The sequence below is a fragment of the Lithobates pipiens genome, unplaced genomic scaffold (assembly GCF_037356315.1).
Source record: "Lithobates pipiens isolate NorthernLeopardFrog02 unplaced genomic scaffold, aLitPip1_a1.2 Scaffold_8, whole genome shotgun sequence".
In the NCBI taxonomy this organism is placed as follows: Eukaryota; Metazoa; Chordata; class Amphibia; order Anura; family Ranidae; genus Lithobates; species Lithobates pipiens.
In genome coordinates, this window is record NW_027507903.1 from 609,155,686 (window position 1) to 609,169,956 (window position 14,271).

Consider the following 14,271-nt stretch of genomic DNA (forward strand, 5'->3'; position numbering starts at 1 on the left):
GAGAGCCGGCCAAAGCTGGCACAGGGCTATCAGGGCAACCAGGTCAATCTGTGGGCAACCGCTGAAGAATTGACGCCGGAGTAGCCTAAAGCTTTCCAGAGCCACCACAGCTGACCTCGTGGCGCAACGGTAGCGCGTCTGACTCCAGATCAGAAGGTTGCGTGTTCAAATCACGTCGGGGTCATGTTGGTTTTCATCGTCACCCACCCAAGCCAGGCTCCTCTGGCCCCTCCGCGTTGTCCCATCATTCCATTCCGGCTCCCACCCACGCAGGCTCCCGATCACCCTCAGAAGGCTGGGTGAACAGCCAAACCTAAAGAGCATGTGCCGTAGGCCTGGAAGAAGCTCCACTCCTGGGCTCATAGCATTGGGTGGAGGGTTGCAAAGCCTCAAATTAATAAGAATCAAGCATGTAAAACCTGCAAGGGTCAGAAGGTGCTTTGCAAGGCGTTATGGGTTGTTTTTCTTTCCCGAAGAATACATGTCTTACCTCGGGTTCTAACATAAGCGTGCAGAGAGGCTCCAGGGCTTGTGGCGTCAGCTAACTTTTTGTTTTCCCACAATCTTTAGCAGATATGGTTCTGGATCTTGGAGCCTTGAGGTGTTGTGGGACATAATTAAGCTGGGACATAATTAAGCTGCGCCACTAGCGAAATAGGCATCTTTGCTATCCGTTGAGTAGGTTAAAGAAAACTAGGCCAAGCGCCGACGGCCATAGGAATCCACCGCGGTTGGAATAAAAGGGCAATGGCCCGTACGGGGATCGAACCCGCGACCTTGGCGTTATTAGCACCACGCTCTAACCAACTGAGCTAACCGGCCGAAACTTGCATAGGGAGAGCCGGCCAAAGCTGGCACAGGGCTATCAGGGCAACCAGGTCAATCTGTGGGCAACCGCTGAAGAATTGACGCCGGAGTAGCCTAAAGCTTTCCAGAGCCACCACAGCTGACCTCGTGGCGCAACGGTAGCGCGTCTGACTCCAGATCAGAAGGTTGCGTGTTCAAATCACGTCGGGGTCATGTTGGTTTTCATCGTCACCCACCCAAGCCAGGCTCCTCTGGCCCCTCCGCGTTGTCCCATCATTCCATTCCGGCTCCCACCCACGCAGGCTCCCGATCACCCTCAGAAGGCTGGGTGAACAGCCAAACCTAAAGAGCATGTGCCGTAGGCCTGGAAGAAGCTCCACTCCTGGGCTCATAGCATTGGGTGGAGGGTTGCAAAGCCTCAAATTAATAAGAATCAAGCATGTAAAACCTGCAAGGGTCAGAAGGTGCTTTGCAAGGCGTTATGGGTTGTTTTTCTTTCCCGAAGAATACATGTCTTACCTCGGGTTCTAACATAAGCGTGCAGAGAGGCTCCAGGGCTTGTGGCGTCAGCTAACTTTTTGTTTTCCCACAATCTTTAGCAGATATGGTTCTGGATCTTGGAGCCTTGAGGTGTTGTGGGACATAATTAAGCTGGGACATAATTAAGCTGCGCCACTAGCGAAATAGGCATCTTTGCTATCCGTTGAGTAGGTTAAAGAAAACTAGGCCAAGCGCCGACGGCCATAGGAATCCACCGCGGTTGGAATAAAAGGGCAATGGCCCGTACGGGGATCGAACCCGCGACCTTGGCGTTATTAGCACCACGCTCTAACCAACTGAGCTAACCGGCCGAAACTTGCATAGGGAGAGCCGGCCAAAGCTGGCACAGGGCTATCAGGGCAACCAGGTCAATCTGTGGGCAACCGCTGAAGAATTGACGCCGGAGTAGCCTAAAGCTTTCCAGAGCCACCACAGCTGACCTCGTGGCGCAACGGTAGCGCGTCTGACTCCAGATCAGAAGGTTGCGTGTTCAAATCACGTCGGGGTCATGTTGGTTTTCATCGTCACCCACCCAAGCCAGGCTCCTCTGGCCCCTCCGCGTTGTCCCATCATTCCATTCCGGCTCCCACCCACGCAGGCTCCCGATCACCCTCAGAAGGCTGGGTGAACAGCCAAACCTAAAGAGCATGTGCCGTAGGCCTGGAAGAAGCTCCACTCCTGGGCTCATAGCATTGGGTGGAGGGTTGCAAAGCCTCAAATTAATAAGAATCAAGCATGTAAAACCTGCAAGGGTCAGAAGGTGCTTTGCAAGGCGTTATGGGTTGTTTTTCTTTCCCGAAGAATACATGTCTTACCTCGGGTTCTAACATAAGCGTGCAGAGAGGCTCCAGGGCTTGTGGCGTCAGCTAACTTTTTGTTTTCCCACAATCTTTAGCAGATATGGTTCTGGATCTTGGAGCCTTGAGGTGTTGTGGGACATAATTAAGCTGGGACATAATTAAGCTGCGCCACTAGCGAAATAGGCATCTTTGCTATCCGTTGAGTAGGTTAAAGAAAACTAGGCCAAGCGCCGACGGCCATAGGAATCCACCGCGGTTGGAATAAAAGGGCAATGGCCCGTACGGGGATCGAACCCGCGACCTTGGCGTTATTAGCACCACGCTCTAACCAACTGAGCTAACCGGCCGAAACTTGCATAGGGAGAGCCGGCCAAAGCTGGCACAGGGCTATCAGGGCAACCAGGTCAATCTGTGGGCAACCGCTGAAGAATTGACGCCGGAGTAGCCTAAAGCTTTCCAGAGCCACCACAGCTGACCTCGTGGCGCAACGGTAGCGCGTCTGACTCCAGATCAGAAGGTTGCGTGTTCAAATCACGTCGGGGTCATGTTGGTTTTCATCGTCACCCACCCAAGCCAGGCTCCTCTGGCCCCTCCGCGTTGTCCCATCATTCCATTCCGGCTCCCACCCACGCAGGCTCCCGATCACCCTCAGAAGGCTGGGTGAACAGCCAAACCTAAAGAGCATGTGCCGTAGGCCTGGAAGAAGCTCCACTCCTGGGCTCATAGCATTGGGTGGAGGGTTGCAAAGCCTCAAATTAATAAGAATCAAGCATGTAAAACCTGCAAGGGTCAGAAGGTGCTTTGCAAGGCGTTATGGGTTGTTTTTCTTTCCCGAAGAATACATGTCTTACCTCGGGTTCTAACATAAGCGTGCAGAGAGGCTCCAGGGCTTGTGGCGTCAGCTAACTTTTTGTTTTCCCACAATCTTTAGCAGATATGGTTCTGGATCTTGGAGCCTTGAGGTGTTGTGGGACATAATTAAGCTGGGACATAATTAAGCTGCGCCACTAGCGAAATAGGCATCTTTGCTATCCGTTGAGTAGGTTAAAGAAAACTAGGCCAAGCGCCGACGGCCATAGGAATCCACCGCGGTTGGAATAAAAGGGCAATGGCCCGTACGGGGATCGAACCCGCGACCTTGGCGTTATTAGCACCACGCTCTAACCAACTGAGCTAACCGGCCGAAACTTGCATAGGGAGAGCCGGCCAAAGCTGGCACAGGGCTATCAGGGCAACCAGGTCAATCTGTGGGCAACCGCTGAAGAATTGACGCCGGAGTAGCCTAAAGCTTTCCAGAGCCACCACAGCTGACCTCGTGGCGCAACGGTAGCGCGTCTGACTCCAGATCAGAAGGTTGCGTGTTCAAATCACGTCGGGGTCATGTTGGTTTTCATCGTCACCCACCCAAGCCAGGCTCCTCTGGCCCCTCCGCGTTGTCCCATCATTCCATTCCGGCTCCCACCCACGCAGGCTCCCGATCACCCTCAGAAGGCTGGGTGAACAGCCAAACCTAAAGAGCATGTGCCGTAGGCCTGGAAGAAGCTCCACTCCTGGGCTCATAGCATTGGGTGGAGGGTTGCAAAGCCTCAAATTAATAAGAATCAAGCATGTAAAACCTGCAAGGGTCAGAAGGTGCTTTGCAAGGCGTTATGGGTTGTTTTTCTTTCCCGAAGAATACATGTCTTACCTCGGGTTCTAACATAAGCGTGCAGAGAGGCTCCAGGGCTTGTGGCGTCAGCTAACTTTTTGTTTTCCCACAATCTTTAGCAGATATGGTTCTGGATCTTGGAGCCTTGAGGTGTTGTGGGACATAATTAAGCTGGGACATAATTAAGCTGCGCCACTAGCGAAATAGGCATCTTTGCTATCCGTTGAGTAGGTTAAAGAAAACTAGGCCAAGCGCCGACGGCCATAGGAATCCACCGCGGTTGGAATAAAAGGGCAATGGCCCGTACGGGGATCGAACCCGCGACCTTGGCGTTATTAGCACCACGCTCTAACCAACTGAGCTAACCGGCCGAAACTTGCATAGGGAGAGCCGGCCAAAGCTGGCACAGGGCTATCAGGGCAACCAGGTCAATCTGTGGGCAACCGCTGAAGAATTGACGCCGGAGTAGCCTAAAGCTTTCCAGAGCCACCACAGCTGACCTCGTGGCGCAACGGTAGCGCGTCTGACTCCAGATCAGAAGGTTGCGTGTTCAAATCACGTCGGGGTCATGTTGGTTTTCATCGTCACCCACCCAAGCCAGGCTCCTCTGGCCCCTCCGCGTTGTCCCATCATTCCATTCCGGCTCCCACCCACGCAGGCTCCCGATCACCCTCAGAAGGCTGGGTGAACAGCCAAACCTAAAGAGCATGTGCCGTAGGCCTGGAAGAAGCTCCACTCCTGGGCTCATAGCATTGGGTGGAGGGTTGCAAAGCCTCAAATTAATAAGAATCAAGCATGTAAAACCTGCAAGGGTCAGAAGGTGCTTTGCAAGGCGTTATGGGTTGTTTTTCTTTCCCGAAGAATACATGTCTTACCTCGGGTTCTAACATAAGCGTGCAGAGAGGCTCCAGGGCTTGTGGCGTCAGCTAACTTTTTGTTTTCCCACAATCTTTAGCAGATATGGTTCTGGATCTTGGAGCCTTGAGGTGTTGTGGGACATAATTAAGCTGGGACATAATTAAGCTGCGCCACTAGCGAAATAGGCATCTTTGCTATCCGTTGAGTAGGTTAAAGAAAACTAGGCCAAGCGCCGACGGCCATAGGAATCCACCGCGGTTGGAATAAAAGGGCAATGGCCCGTACGGGGATCGAACCCGCGACCTTGGCGTTATTAGCACCACGCTCTAACCAACTGAGCTAACCGGCCGAAACTTGCATAGGGAGAGCCGGCCAAAGCTGGCACAGGGCTATCAGGGCAACCAGGTCAATCTGTGGGCAACCGCTGAAGAATTGACGCCGGAGTAGCCTAAAGCTTTCCAGAGCCACCACAGCTGACCTCGTGGCGCAACGGTAGCGCGTCTGACTCCAGATCAGAAGGTTGCGTGTTCAAATCACGTCGGGGTCATGTTGGTTTTCATCGTCACCCACCCAAGCCAGGCTCCTCTGGCCCCTCCGCGTTGTCCCATCATTCCATTCCGGCTCCCACCCACGCAGGCTCCCGATCACCCTCAGAAGGCTGGGTGAACAGCCAAACCTAAAGAGCATGTGCCGTAGGCCTGGAAGAAGCTCCACTCCTGGGCTCATAGCATTGGGTGGAGGGTTGCAAAGCCTCAAATTAATAAGAATCAAGCATGTAAAACCTGCAAGGGTCAGAAGGTGCTTTGCAAGGCGTTATGGGTTGTTTTTCTTTCCCGAAGAATACATGTCTTACCTCGGGTTCTAACATAAGCGTGCAGAGAGGCTCCAGGGCTTGTGGCGTCAGCTAACTTTTTGTTTTCCCACAATCTTTAGCAGATATGGTTCTGGATCTTGGAGCCTTGAGGTGTTGTGGGACATAATTAAGCTGGGACATAATTAAGCTGCGCCACTAGCGAAATAGGCATCTTTGCTATCCGTTGAGTAGGTTAAAGAAAACTAGGCCAAGCGCCGACGGCCATAGGAATCCACCGCGGTTGGAATAAAAGGGCAATGGCCCGTACGGGGATCGAACCCGCGACCTTGGCGTTATTAGCACCACGCTCTAACCAACTGAGCTAACCGGCCGAAACTTGCATAGGGAGAGCCGGCCAAAGCTGGCACAGGGCTATCAGGGCAACCAGGTCAATCTGTGGGCAACCGCTGAAGAATTGACGCCGGAGTAGCCTAAAGCTTTCCAGAGCCACCACAGCTGACCTCGTGGCGCAACGGTAGCGCGTCTGACTCCAGATCAGAAGGTTGCGTGTTCAAATCACGTCGGGGTCATGTTGGTTTTCATCGTCACCCACCCAAGCCAGGCTCCTCTGGCCCCTCCGCGTTGTCCCATCATTCCATTCCGGCTCCCACCCACGCAGGCTCCCGATCACCCTCAGAAGGCTGGGTGAACAGCCAAACCTAAAGAGCATGTGCCGTAGGCCTGGAAGAAGCTCCACTCCTGGGCTCATAGCATTGGGTGGAGGGTTGCAAAGCCTCAAATTAATAAGAATCAAGCATGTAAAACCTGCAAGGGTCAGAAGGTGCTTTGCAAGGCGTTATGGGTTGTTTTTCTTTCCCGAAGAATACATGTCTTACCTCGGGTTCTAACATAAGCGTGCAGAGAGGCTCCAGGGCTTGTGGCGTCAGCTAACTTTTTGTTTTCCCACAATCTTTAGCAGATATGGTTCTGGATCTTGGAGCCTTGAGGTGTTGTGGGACATAATTAAGCTGGGACATAATTAAGCTGCGCCACTAGCGAAATAGGCATCTTTGCTATCCGTTGAGTAGGTTAAAGAAAACTAGGCCAAGCGCCGACGGCCATAGGAATCCACCGCGGTTGGAATAAAAGGGCAATGGCCCGTACGGGGATCGAACCCGCGACCTTGGCGTTATTAGCACCACGCTCTAACCAACTGAGCTAACCGGCCGAAACTTGCATAGGGAGAGCCGGCCAAAGCTGGCACAGGGCTATCAGGGCAACCAGGTCAATCTGTGGGCAACCGCTGAAGAATTGACGCCGGAGTAGCCTAAAGCTTTCCAGAGCCACCACAGCTGACCTCGTGGCGCAACGGTAGCGCGTCTGACTCCAGATCAGAAGGTTGCGTGTTCAAATCACGTCGGGGTCATGTTGGTTTTCATCGTCACCCACCCAAGCCAGGCTCCTCTGGCCCCTCCGCGTTGTCCCATCATTCCATTCCGGCTCCCACCCACGCAGGCTCCCGATCACCCTCAGAAGGCTGGGTGAACAGCCAAACCTAAAGAGCATGTGCCGTAGGCCTGGAAGAAGCTCCACTCCTGGGCTCATAGCATTGGGTGGAGGGTTGCAAAGCCTCAAATTAATAAGAATCAAGCATGTAAAACCTGCAAGGGTCAGAAGGTGCTTTGCAAGGCGTTATGGGTTGTTTTTCTTTCCCGAAGAATACATGTCTTACCTCGGGTTCTAACATAAGCGTGCAGAGAGGCTCCAGGGCTTGTGGCGTCAGCTAACTTTTTGTTTTCCCACAATCTTTAGCAGATATGGTTCTGGATCTTGGAGCCTTGAGGTGTTGTGGGACATAATTAAGCTGGGACATAATTAAGCTGCGCCACTAGCGAAATAGGCATCTTTGCTATCCGTTGAGTAGGTTAAAGAAAACTAGGCCAAGCGCCGACGGCCATAGGAATCCACCGCGGTTGGAATAAAAGGGCAATGGCCCGTACGGGGATCGAACCCGCGACCTTGGCGTTATTAGCACCACGCTCTAACCAACTGAGCTAACCGGCCGAAACTTGCATAGGGAGAGCCGGCCAAAGCTGGCACAGGGCTATCAGGGCAACCAGGTCAATCTGTGGGCAACCGCTGAAGAATTGACGCCGGAGTAGCCTAAAGCTTTCCAGAGCCACCACAGCTGACCTCGTGGCGCAACGGTAGCGCGTCTGACTCCAGATCAGAAGGTTGCGTGTTCAAATCACGTCGGGGTCATGTTGGTTTTCATCGTCACCCACCCAAGCCAGGCTCCTCTGGCCCCTCCGCGTTGTCCCATCATTCCATTCCGGCTCCCACCCACGCAGGCTCCCGATCACCCTCAGAAGGCTGGGTGAACAGCCAAACCTAAAGAGCATGTGCCGTAGGCCTGGAAGAAGCTCCACTCCTGGGCTCATAGCATTGGGTGGAGGGTTGCAAAGCCTCAAATTAATAAGAATCAAGCATGTAAAACCTGCAAGGGTCAGAAGGTGCTTTGCAAGGCGTTATGGGTTGTTTTTCTTTCCCGAAGAATACATGTCTTACCTCGGGTTCTAACATAAGCGTGCAGAGAGGCTCCAGGGCTTGTGGCGTCAGCTAACTTTTTGTTTTCCCACAATCTTTAGCAGATATGGTTCTGGATCTTGGAGCCTTGAGGTGTTGTGGGACATAATTAAGCTGGGACATAATTAAGCTGCGCCACTAGCGAAATAGGCATCTTTGCTATCCGTTGAGTAGGTTAAAGAAAACTAGGCCAAGCGCCGACGGCCATAGGAATCCACCGCGGTTGGAATAAAAGGGCAATGGCCCGTACGGGGATCGAACCCGCGACCTTGGCGTTATTAGCACCACGCTCTAACCAACTGAGCTAACCGGCCGAAACTTGCATAGGGAGAGCCGGCCAAAGCTGGCACAGGGCTATCAGGGCAACCAGGTCAATCTGTGGGCAACCGCTGAAGAATTGACGCCGGAGTAGCCTAAAGCTTTCCAGAGCCACCACAGCTGACCTCGTGGCGCAACGGTAGCGCGTCTGACTCCAGATCAGAAGGTTGCGTGTTCAAATCACGTCGGGGTCATGTTGGTTTTCATCGTCACCCACCCAAGCCAGGCTCCTCTGGCCCCTCCGCGTTGTCCCATCATTCCATTCCGGCTCCCACCCACGCAGGCTCCCGATCACCCTCAGAAGGCTGGGTGAACAGCCAAACCTAAAGAGCATGTGCCGTAGGCCTGGAAGAAGCTCCACTCCTGGGCTCATAGCATTGGGTGGAGGGTTGCAAAGCCTCAAATTAATAAGAATCAAGCATGTAAAACCTGCAAGGGTCAGAAGGTGCTTTGCAAGGCGTTATGGGTTGTTTTTCTTTCCCGAAGAATACATGTCTTACCTCGGGTTCTAACATAAGCGTGCAGAGAGGCTCCAGGGCTTGTGGCGTCAGCTAACTTTTTGTTTTCCCACAATCTTTAGCAGATATGGTTCTGGATCTTGGAGCCTTGAGGTGTTGTGGGACATAATTAAGCTGGGACATAATTAAGCTGCGCCACTAGCGAAATAGGCATCTTTGCTATCCGTTGAGTAGGTTAAAGAAAACTAGGCCAAGCGCCGACGGCCATAGGAATCCACCGCGGTTGGAATAAAAGGGCAATGGCCCGTACGGGGATCGAACCCGCGACCTTGGCGTTATTAGCACCACGCTCTAACCAACTGAGCTAACCGGCCGAAACTTGCATAGGGAGAGCCGGCCAAAGCTGGCACAGGGCTATCAGGGCAACCAGGTCAATCTGTGGGCAACCGCTGAAGAATTGACGCCGGAGTAGCCTAAAGCTTTCCAGAGCCACCACAGCTGACCTCGTGGCGCAACGGTAGCGCGTCTGACTCCAGATCAGAAGGTTGCGTGTTCAAATCACGTCGGGGTCATGTTGGTTTTCATCGTCACCCACCCAAGCCAGGCTCCTCTGGCCCCTCCGCGTTGTCCCATCATTCCATTCCGGCTCCCACCCACGCAGGCTCCCGATCACCCTCAGAAGGCTGGGTGAACAGCCAAACCTAAAGAGCATGTGCCGTAGGCCTGGAAGAAGCTCCACTCCTGGGCTCATAGCATTGGGTGGAGGGTTGCAAAGCCTCAAATTAATAAGAATCAAGCATGTAAAACCTGCAAGGGTCAGAAGGTGCTTTGCAAGGCGTTATGGGTTGTTTTTCTTTCCCGAAGAATACATGTCTTACCTCGGGTTCTAACATAAGCGTGCAGAGAGGCTCCAGGGCTTGTGGCGTCAGCTAACTTTTTGTTTTCCCACAATCTTTAGCAGATATGGTTCTGGATCTTGGAGCCTTGAGGTGTTGTGGGACATAATTAAGCTGGGACATAATTAAGCTGCGCCACTAGCGAAATAGGCATCTTTGCTATCCGTTGAGTAGGTTAAAGAAAACTAGGCCAAGCGCCGACGGCCATAGGAATCCACCGCGGTTGGAATAAAAGGGCAATGGCCCGTACGGGGATCGAACCCGCGACCTTGGCGTTATTAGCACCACGCTCTAACCAACTGAGCTAACCGGCCGAAACTTGCATAGGGAGAGCCGGCCAAAGCTGGCACAGGGCTATCAGGGCAACCAGGTCAATCTGTGGGCAACCGCTGAAGAATTGACGCCGGAGTAGCCTAAAGCTTTCCAGAGCCACCACAGCTGACCTCGTGGCGCAACGGTAGCGCGTCTGACTCCAGATCAGAAGGTTGCGTGTTCAAATCACGTCGGGGTCATGTTGGTTTTCATCGTCACCCACCCAAGCCAGGCTCCTCTGGCCCCTCCGCGTTGTCCCATCATTCCATTCCGGCTCCCACCCACGCAGGCTCCCGATCACCCTCAGAAGGCTGGGTGAACAGCCAAACCTAAAGAGCATGTGCCGTAGGCCTGGAAGAAGCTCCACTCCTGGGCTCATAGCATTGGGTGGAGGGTTGCAAAGCCTCAAATTAATAAGAATCAAGCATGTAAAACCTGCAAGGGTCAGAAGGTGCTTTGCAAGGCGTTATGGGTTGTTTTTCTTTCCCGAAGAATACATGTCTTACCTCGGGTTCTAACATAAGCGTGCAGAGAGGCTCCAGGGCTTGTGGCGTCAGCTAACTTTTTGTTTTCCCACAATCTTTAGCAGATATGGTTCTGGATCTTGGAGCCTTGAGGTGTTGTGGGACATAATTAAGCTGGGACATAATTAAGCTGCGCCACTAGCGAAATAGGCATCTTTGCTATCCGTTGAGTAGGTTAAAGAAAACTAGGCCAAGCGCCGACGGCCATAGGAATCCACCGCGGTTGGAATAAAAGGGCAATGGCCCGTACGGGGATCGAACCCGCGACCTTGGCGTTATTAGCACCACGCTCTAACCAACTGAGCTAACCGGCCGAAACTTGCATAGGGAGAGCCGGCCAAAGCTGGCACAGGGCTATCAGGGCAACCAGGTCAATCTGTGGGCAACCGCTGAAGAATTGACGCCGGAGTAGCCTAAAGCTTTCCAGAGCCACCACAGCTGACCTCGTGGCGCAACGGTAGCGCGTCTGACTCCAGATCAGAAGGTTGCGTGTTCAAATCACGTCGGGGTCATGTTGGTTTTCATCGTCACCCACCCAAGCCAGGCTCCTCTGGCCCCTCCGCGTTGTCCCATCATTCCATTCCGGCTCCCACCCACGCAGGCTCCCGATCACCCTCAGAAGGCTGGGTGAACAGCCAAACCTAAAGAGCATGTGCCGTAGGCCTGGAAGAAGCTCCACTCCTGGGCTCATAGCATTGGGTGGAGGGTTGCAAAGCCTCAAATTAATAAGAATCAAGCATGTAAAACCTGCAAGGGTCAGAAGGTGCTTTGCAAGGCGTTATGGGTTGTTTTTCTTTCCCGAAGAATACATGTCTTACCTCGGGTTCTAACATAAGCGTGCAGAGAGGCTCCAGGGCTTGTGGCGTCAGCTAACTTTTTGTTTTCCCACAATCTTTAGCAGATATGGTTCTGGATCTTGGAGCCTTGAGGTGTTGTGGGACATAATTAAGCTGGGACATAATTAAGCTGCGCCACTAGCGAAATAGGCATCTTTGCTATCCGTTGAGTAGGTTAAAGAAAACTAGGCCAAGCGCCGACGGCCATAGGAATCCACCGCGGTTGGAATAAAAGGGCAATGGCCCGTACGGGGATCGAACCCGCGACCTTGGCGTTATTAGCACCACGCTCTAACCAACTGAGCTAACCGGCCGAAACTTGCATAGGGAGAGCCGGCCAAAGCTGGCACAGGGCTATCAGGGCAACCAGGTCAATCTGTGGGCAACCGCTGAAGAATTGACGCCGGAGTAGCCTAAAGCTTTCCAGAGCCACCACAGCTGACCTCGTGGCGCAACGGTAGCGCGTCTGACTCCAGATCAGAAGGTTGCGTGTTCAAATCACGTCGGGGTCATGTTGGTTTTCATCGTCACCCACCCAAGCCAGGCTCCTCTGGCCCCTCCGCGTTGTCCCATCATTCCATTCCGGCTCCCACCCACGCAGGCTCCCGATCACCCTCAGAAGGCTGGGTGAACAGCCAAACCTAAAGAGCATGTGCCGTAGGCCTGGAAGAAGCTCCACTCCTGGGCTCATAGCATTGGGTGGAGGGTTGCAAAGCCTCAAATTAATAAGAATCAAGCATGTAAAACCTGCAAGGGTCAGAAGGTGCTTTGCAAGGCGTTATGGGTTGTTTTTCTTTCCCGAAGAATACATGTCTTACCTCGGGTTCTAACATAAGCGTGCAGAGAGGCTCCAGGGCTTGTGGCGTCAGCTAACTTTTTGTTTTCCCACAATCTTTAGCAGATATGGTTCTGGATCTTGGAGCCTTGAGGTGTTGTGGGACATAATTAAGCTGGGACATAATTAAGCTGCGCCACTAGCGAAATAGGCATCTTTGCTATCCGTTGAGTAGGTTAAAGAAAACTAGGCCAAGCGCCGACGGCCATAGGAATCCACCGCGGTTGGAATAAAAGGGCAATGGCCCGTACGGGGATCGAACCCGCGACCTTGGCGTTATTAGCACCACGCTCTAACCAACTGAGCTAACCGGCCGAAACTTGCATAGGGAGAGCCGGCCAAAGCTGGCACAGGGCTATCAGGGCAACCAGGTCAATCTGTGGGCAACCGCTGAAGAATTGACGCCGGAGTAGCCTAAAGCTTTCCAGAGCCACCACAGCTGACCTCGTGGCGCAACGGTAGCGCGTCTGACTCCAGATCAGAAGGTTGCGTGTTCAAATCACGTCGGGGTCATGTTGGTTTTCATCGTCACCCACCCAAGCCAGGCTCCTCTGGCCCCTCCGCGTTGTCCCATCATTCCATTCCGGCTCCCACCCACGCAGGCTCCCGATCACCCTCAGAAGGCTGGGTGAACAGCCAAACCTAAAGAGCATGTGCCGTAGGCCTGGAAGAAGCTCCACTCCTGGGCTCATAGCATTGGGTGGAGGGTTGCAAAGCCTCAAATTAATAAGAATCAAGCATGTAAAACCTGCAAGGGTCAGAAGGTGCTTTGCAAGGCGTTATGGGTTGTTTTTCTTTCCCGAAGAATACATGTCTTACCTCGGGTTCTAACATAAGCGTGCAGAGAGGCTCCAGGGCTTGTGGCGTCAGCTAACTTTTTGTTTTCCCACAATCTTTAGCAGATATGGTTCTGGATCTTGGAGCCTTGAGGTGTTGTGGGACATAATTAAGCTGGGACATAATTAAGCTGCGCCACTAGCGAAATAGGCATCTTTGCTATCCGTTGAGTAGGTTAAAGAAAACTAGGCCAAGCGCCGACGGCCATAGGAATCCACCGCGGTTGGAATAAAAGGGCAATGGCCCGTACGGGGATCGAACCCGCGACCTTGGCGTTATTAGCACCACGCTCTAACCAACTGAGCTAACCGGCCGAAACTTGCATAGGGAGAGCCGGCCAAAGCTGGCACAGGGCTATCAGGGCAACCAGGTCAATCTGTGGGCAACCGCTGAAGAATTGACGCCGGAGTAGCCTAAAGCTTTCCAGAGCCACCACAGCTGACCTCGTGGCGCAACGGTAGCGCGTCTGACTCCAGATCAGAAGGTTGCGTGTTCAAATCACGTCGGGGTCATGTTGGTTTTCATCGTCACCCACCCAAGCCAGGCTCCTCTGGCCCCTCCGCGTTGTCCCATCATTCCATTCCGGCTCCCACCCACGCAGGCTCCCGATCACCCTCAGAAGGCTGGGTGAACAGCCAAACCTAAAGAGCATGTGCCGTAGGCCTGGAAGAAGCTCCACTCCTGGGCTCATAGCATTGGGTGGAGGGTTGCAAAGCCTCAAATTAATAAGAATCAAGCATGTAAAACCTGCAAGGGTCAGAAGGTGCTTTGCAAGGCGTTATGGGTTGTTTTTCTTTCCCGAAGAATACATGTCTTACCTCGGGTTCTAACATAAGCGTGCAGAGAGGCTCCAGGGCTTGTGGCGTCAGCTAACTTTTTGTTTTCCCACAATCTTTAGCAGATATGGTTCTGGATCTTGGAGCCTTGAGGTGTTGTGGGACATAATTAAGCTGGGACATAATTAAGCTGCGCCACTAGCGAAATAGGCATCTTTGCTATCCGTTGAGTAGGTTAAAGAAAACTAGGCCAAGCGCCGACGGCCATAGGAATCCACCGCGGTTGGAATAAAAGGGCAATGGCCCGTACGGGGATCGAACCCGCGACCTTGGCGTTATTAGCACCACGCTCTAACCAACTGAGCTAACCGGCCGAAACTTGCATAGGGAGAGCCGGCCAAAGCTGGCACAGGGCTATCAGGGCAACCAGGTCAATCTGTGGGCAAC

The 14,271-nt window shown here is 53.0% G+C and overlaps 34 non-coding genes across 34 annotated transcripts; 17 read left to right on the top strand and 17 right to left on the bottom strand.

Moving 5' to 3' along the window:
* Positions 1 to 112: 112 nt before the first annotated feature.
* Positions 113 to 184, top strand: TRNAW-CCA (transfer RNA tryptophan (anticodon CCA)). Its single transcript has one exon. It is a non-coding gene; the product is annotated as a tRNA-Trp (tRNA).
* Positions 185 to 748: 564 nt separating this feature from the next.
* On the bottom strand, positions 749 to 822 carry TRNAI-AAU (transfer RNA isoleucine (anticodon AAU)). The gene has a single exon. It is a non-coding gene; the product is annotated as a tRNA-Ile (tRNA).
* A 126-nt stretch (positions 823 to 948) lies between these two features.
* TRNAW-CCA (transfer RNA tryptophan (anticodon CCA)) lies at positions 949 to 1,020 on the top strand. Its single transcript has one exon. It is a non-coding gene; the product is annotated as a tRNA-Trp (tRNA).
* A 564-nt stretch (positions 1,021 to 1,584) lies between these two features.
* Positions 1,585 to 1,658, bottom strand: TRNAI-AAU (transfer RNA isoleucine (anticodon AAU)). Its single transcript has one exon. It is a non-coding gene; the product is annotated as a tRNA-Ile (tRNA).
* A 126-nt stretch (positions 1,659 to 1,784) lies between these two features.
* On the top strand, positions 1,785 to 1,856 carry TRNAW-CCA (transfer RNA tryptophan (anticodon CCA)). The gene has a single exon. It is a non-coding gene; the product is annotated as a tRNA-Trp (tRNA).
* Positions 1,857 to 2,420: 564 nt separating this feature from the next.
* Positions 2,421 to 2,494, bottom strand: TRNAI-AAU (transfer RNA isoleucine (anticodon AAU)). The gene has a single exon. It is a non-coding gene; the product is annotated as a tRNA-Ile (tRNA).
* Positions 2,495 to 2,620: 126 nt separating this feature from the next.
* On the top strand, positions 2,621 to 2,692 carry TRNAW-CCA (transfer RNA tryptophan (anticodon CCA)). The gene has a single exon. It is a non-coding gene; the product is annotated as a tRNA-Trp (tRNA).
* Positions 2,693 to 3,256: 564 nt separating this feature from the next.
* TRNAI-AAU (transfer RNA isoleucine (anticodon AAU)) lies at positions 3,257 to 3,330 on the bottom strand. Its single transcript has one exon. It is a non-coding gene; the product is annotated as a tRNA-Ile (tRNA).
* Positions 3,331 to 3,456: 126 nt separating this feature from the next.
* Positions 3,457 to 3,528, top strand: TRNAW-CCA (transfer RNA tryptophan (anticodon CCA)). The gene has a single exon. It is a non-coding gene; the product is annotated as a tRNA-Trp (tRNA).
* Positions 3,529 to 4,092: 564 nt separating this feature from the next.
* On the bottom strand, positions 4,093 to 4,166 carry TRNAI-AAU (transfer RNA isoleucine (anticodon AAU)). The gene has a single exon. It is a non-coding gene; the product is annotated as a tRNA-Ile (tRNA).
* Positions 4,167 to 4,292: 126 nt separating this feature from the next.
* On the top strand, positions 4,293 to 4,364 carry TRNAW-CCA (transfer RNA tryptophan (anticodon CCA)). Its single transcript has one exon. It is a non-coding gene; the product is annotated as a tRNA-Trp (tRNA).
* Positions 4,365 to 4,928: 564 nt separating this feature from the next.
* Positions 4,929 to 5,002, bottom strand: TRNAI-AAU (transfer RNA isoleucine (anticodon AAU)). Its single transcript has one exon. It is a non-coding gene; the product is annotated as a tRNA-Ile (tRNA).
* A 126-nt stretch (positions 5,003 to 5,128) lies between these two features.
* Positions 5,129 to 5,200, top strand: TRNAW-CCA (transfer RNA tryptophan (anticodon CCA)). The gene has a single exon. It is a non-coding gene; the product is annotated as a tRNA-Trp (tRNA).
* Positions 5,201 to 5,764: 564 nt separating this feature from the next.
* Positions 5,765 to 5,838, bottom strand: TRNAI-AAU (transfer RNA isoleucine (anticodon AAU)). The gene has a single exon. It is a non-coding gene; the product is annotated as a tRNA-Ile (tRNA).
* Positions 5,839 to 5,964: 126 nt separating this feature from the next.
* Positions 5,965 to 6,036, top strand: TRNAW-CCA (transfer RNA tryptophan (anticodon CCA)). The gene has a single exon. It is a non-coding gene; the product is annotated as a tRNA-Trp (tRNA).
* A 564-nt stretch (positions 6,037 to 6,600) lies between these two features.
* TRNAI-AAU (transfer RNA isoleucine (anticodon AAU)) lies at positions 6,601 to 6,674 on the bottom strand. The gene has a single exon. It is a non-coding gene; the product is annotated as a tRNA-Ile (tRNA).
* A 126-nt stretch (positions 6,675 to 6,800) lies between these two features.
* TRNAW-CCA (transfer RNA tryptophan (anticodon CCA)) lies at positions 6,801 to 6,872 on the top strand. The gene has a single exon. It is a non-coding gene; the product is annotated as a tRNA-Trp (tRNA).
* A 564-nt stretch (positions 6,873 to 7,436) lies between these two features.
* Positions 7,437 to 7,510, bottom strand: TRNAI-AAU (transfer RNA isoleucine (anticodon AAU)). The gene has a single exon. It is a non-coding gene; the product is annotated as a tRNA-Ile (tRNA).
* Positions 7,511 to 7,636: 126 nt separating this feature from the next.
* Positions 7,637 to 7,708, top strand: TRNAW-CCA (transfer RNA tryptophan (anticodon CCA)). Its single transcript has one exon. It is a non-coding gene; the product is annotated as a tRNA-Trp (tRNA).
* Positions 7,709 to 8,272: 564 nt separating this feature from the next.
* TRNAI-AAU (transfer RNA isoleucine (anticodon AAU)) lies at positions 8,273 to 8,346 on the bottom strand. Its single transcript has one exon. It is a non-coding gene; the product is annotated as a tRNA-Ile (tRNA).
* A 126-nt stretch (positions 8,347 to 8,472) lies between these two features.
* TRNAW-CCA (transfer RNA tryptophan (anticodon CCA)) lies at positions 8,473 to 8,544 on the top strand. Its single transcript has one exon. It is a non-coding gene; the product is annotated as a tRNA-Trp (tRNA).
* A 564-nt stretch (positions 8,545 to 9,108) lies between these two features.
* On the bottom strand, positions 9,109 to 9,182 carry TRNAI-AAU (transfer RNA isoleucine (anticodon AAU)). The gene has a single exon. It is a non-coding gene; the product is annotated as a tRNA-Ile (tRNA).
* Positions 9,183 to 9,308: 126 nt separating this feature from the next.
* TRNAW-CCA (transfer RNA tryptophan (anticodon CCA)) lies at positions 9,309 to 9,380 on the top strand. Its single transcript has one exon. It is a non-coding gene; the product is annotated as a tRNA-Trp (tRNA).
* Positions 9,381 to 9,944: 564 nt separating this feature from the next.
* Positions 9,945 to 10,018, bottom strand: TRNAI-AAU (transfer RNA isoleucine (anticodon AAU)). The gene has a single exon. It is a non-coding gene; the product is annotated as a tRNA-Ile (tRNA).
* A 126-nt stretch (positions 10,019 to 10,144) lies between these two features.
* Positions 10,145 to 10,216, top strand: TRNAW-CCA (transfer RNA tryptophan (anticodon CCA)). The gene has a single exon. It is a non-coding gene; the product is annotated as a tRNA-Trp (tRNA).
* A 564-nt stretch (positions 10,217 to 10,780) lies between these two features.
* TRNAI-AAU (transfer RNA isoleucine (anticodon AAU)) lies at positions 10,781 to 10,854 on the bottom strand. Its single transcript has one exon. It is a non-coding gene; the product is annotated as a tRNA-Ile (tRNA).
* A 126-nt stretch (positions 10,855 to 10,980) lies between these two features.
* On the top strand, positions 10,981 to 11,052 carry TRNAW-CCA (transfer RNA tryptophan (anticodon CCA)). Its single transcript has one exon. It is a non-coding gene; the product is annotated as a tRNA-Trp (tRNA).
* A 564-nt stretch (positions 11,053 to 11,616) lies between these two features.
* TRNAI-AAU (transfer RNA isoleucine (anticodon AAU)) lies at positions 11,617 to 11,690 on the bottom strand. The gene has a single exon. It is a non-coding gene; the product is annotated as a tRNA-Ile (tRNA).
* A 126-nt stretch (positions 11,691 to 11,816) lies between these two features.
* Positions 11,817 to 11,888, top strand: TRNAW-CCA (transfer RNA tryptophan (anticodon CCA)). The gene has a single exon. It is a non-coding gene; the product is annotated as a tRNA-Trp (tRNA).
* Positions 11,889 to 12,452: 564 nt separating this feature from the next.
* On the bottom strand, positions 12,453 to 12,526 carry TRNAI-AAU (transfer RNA isoleucine (anticodon AAU)). Its single transcript has one exon. It is a non-coding gene; the product is annotated as a tRNA-Ile (tRNA).
* Positions 12,527 to 12,652: 126 nt separating this feature from the next.
* TRNAW-CCA (transfer RNA tryptophan (anticodon CCA)) lies at positions 12,653 to 12,724 on the top strand. The gene has a single exon. It is a non-coding gene; the product is annotated as a tRNA-Trp (tRNA).
* A 564-nt stretch (positions 12,725 to 13,288) lies between these two features.
* TRNAI-AAU (transfer RNA isoleucine (anticodon AAU)) lies at positions 13,289 to 13,362 on the bottom strand. Its single transcript has one exon. It is a non-coding gene; the product is annotated as a tRNA-Ile (tRNA).
* Positions 13,363 to 13,488: 126 nt separating this feature from the next.
* On the top strand, positions 13,489 to 13,560 carry TRNAW-CCA (transfer RNA tryptophan (anticodon CCA)). The gene has a single exon. It is a non-coding gene; the product is annotated as a tRNA-Trp (tRNA).
* A 564-nt stretch (positions 13,561 to 14,124) lies between these two features.
* Positions 14,125 to 14,198, bottom strand: TRNAI-AAU (transfer RNA isoleucine (anticodon AAU)). Its single transcript has one exon. It is a non-coding gene; the product is annotated as a tRNA-Ile (tRNA).
* Between the last annotated feature and the right edge of the window lie 73 nt (positions 14,199 to 14,271).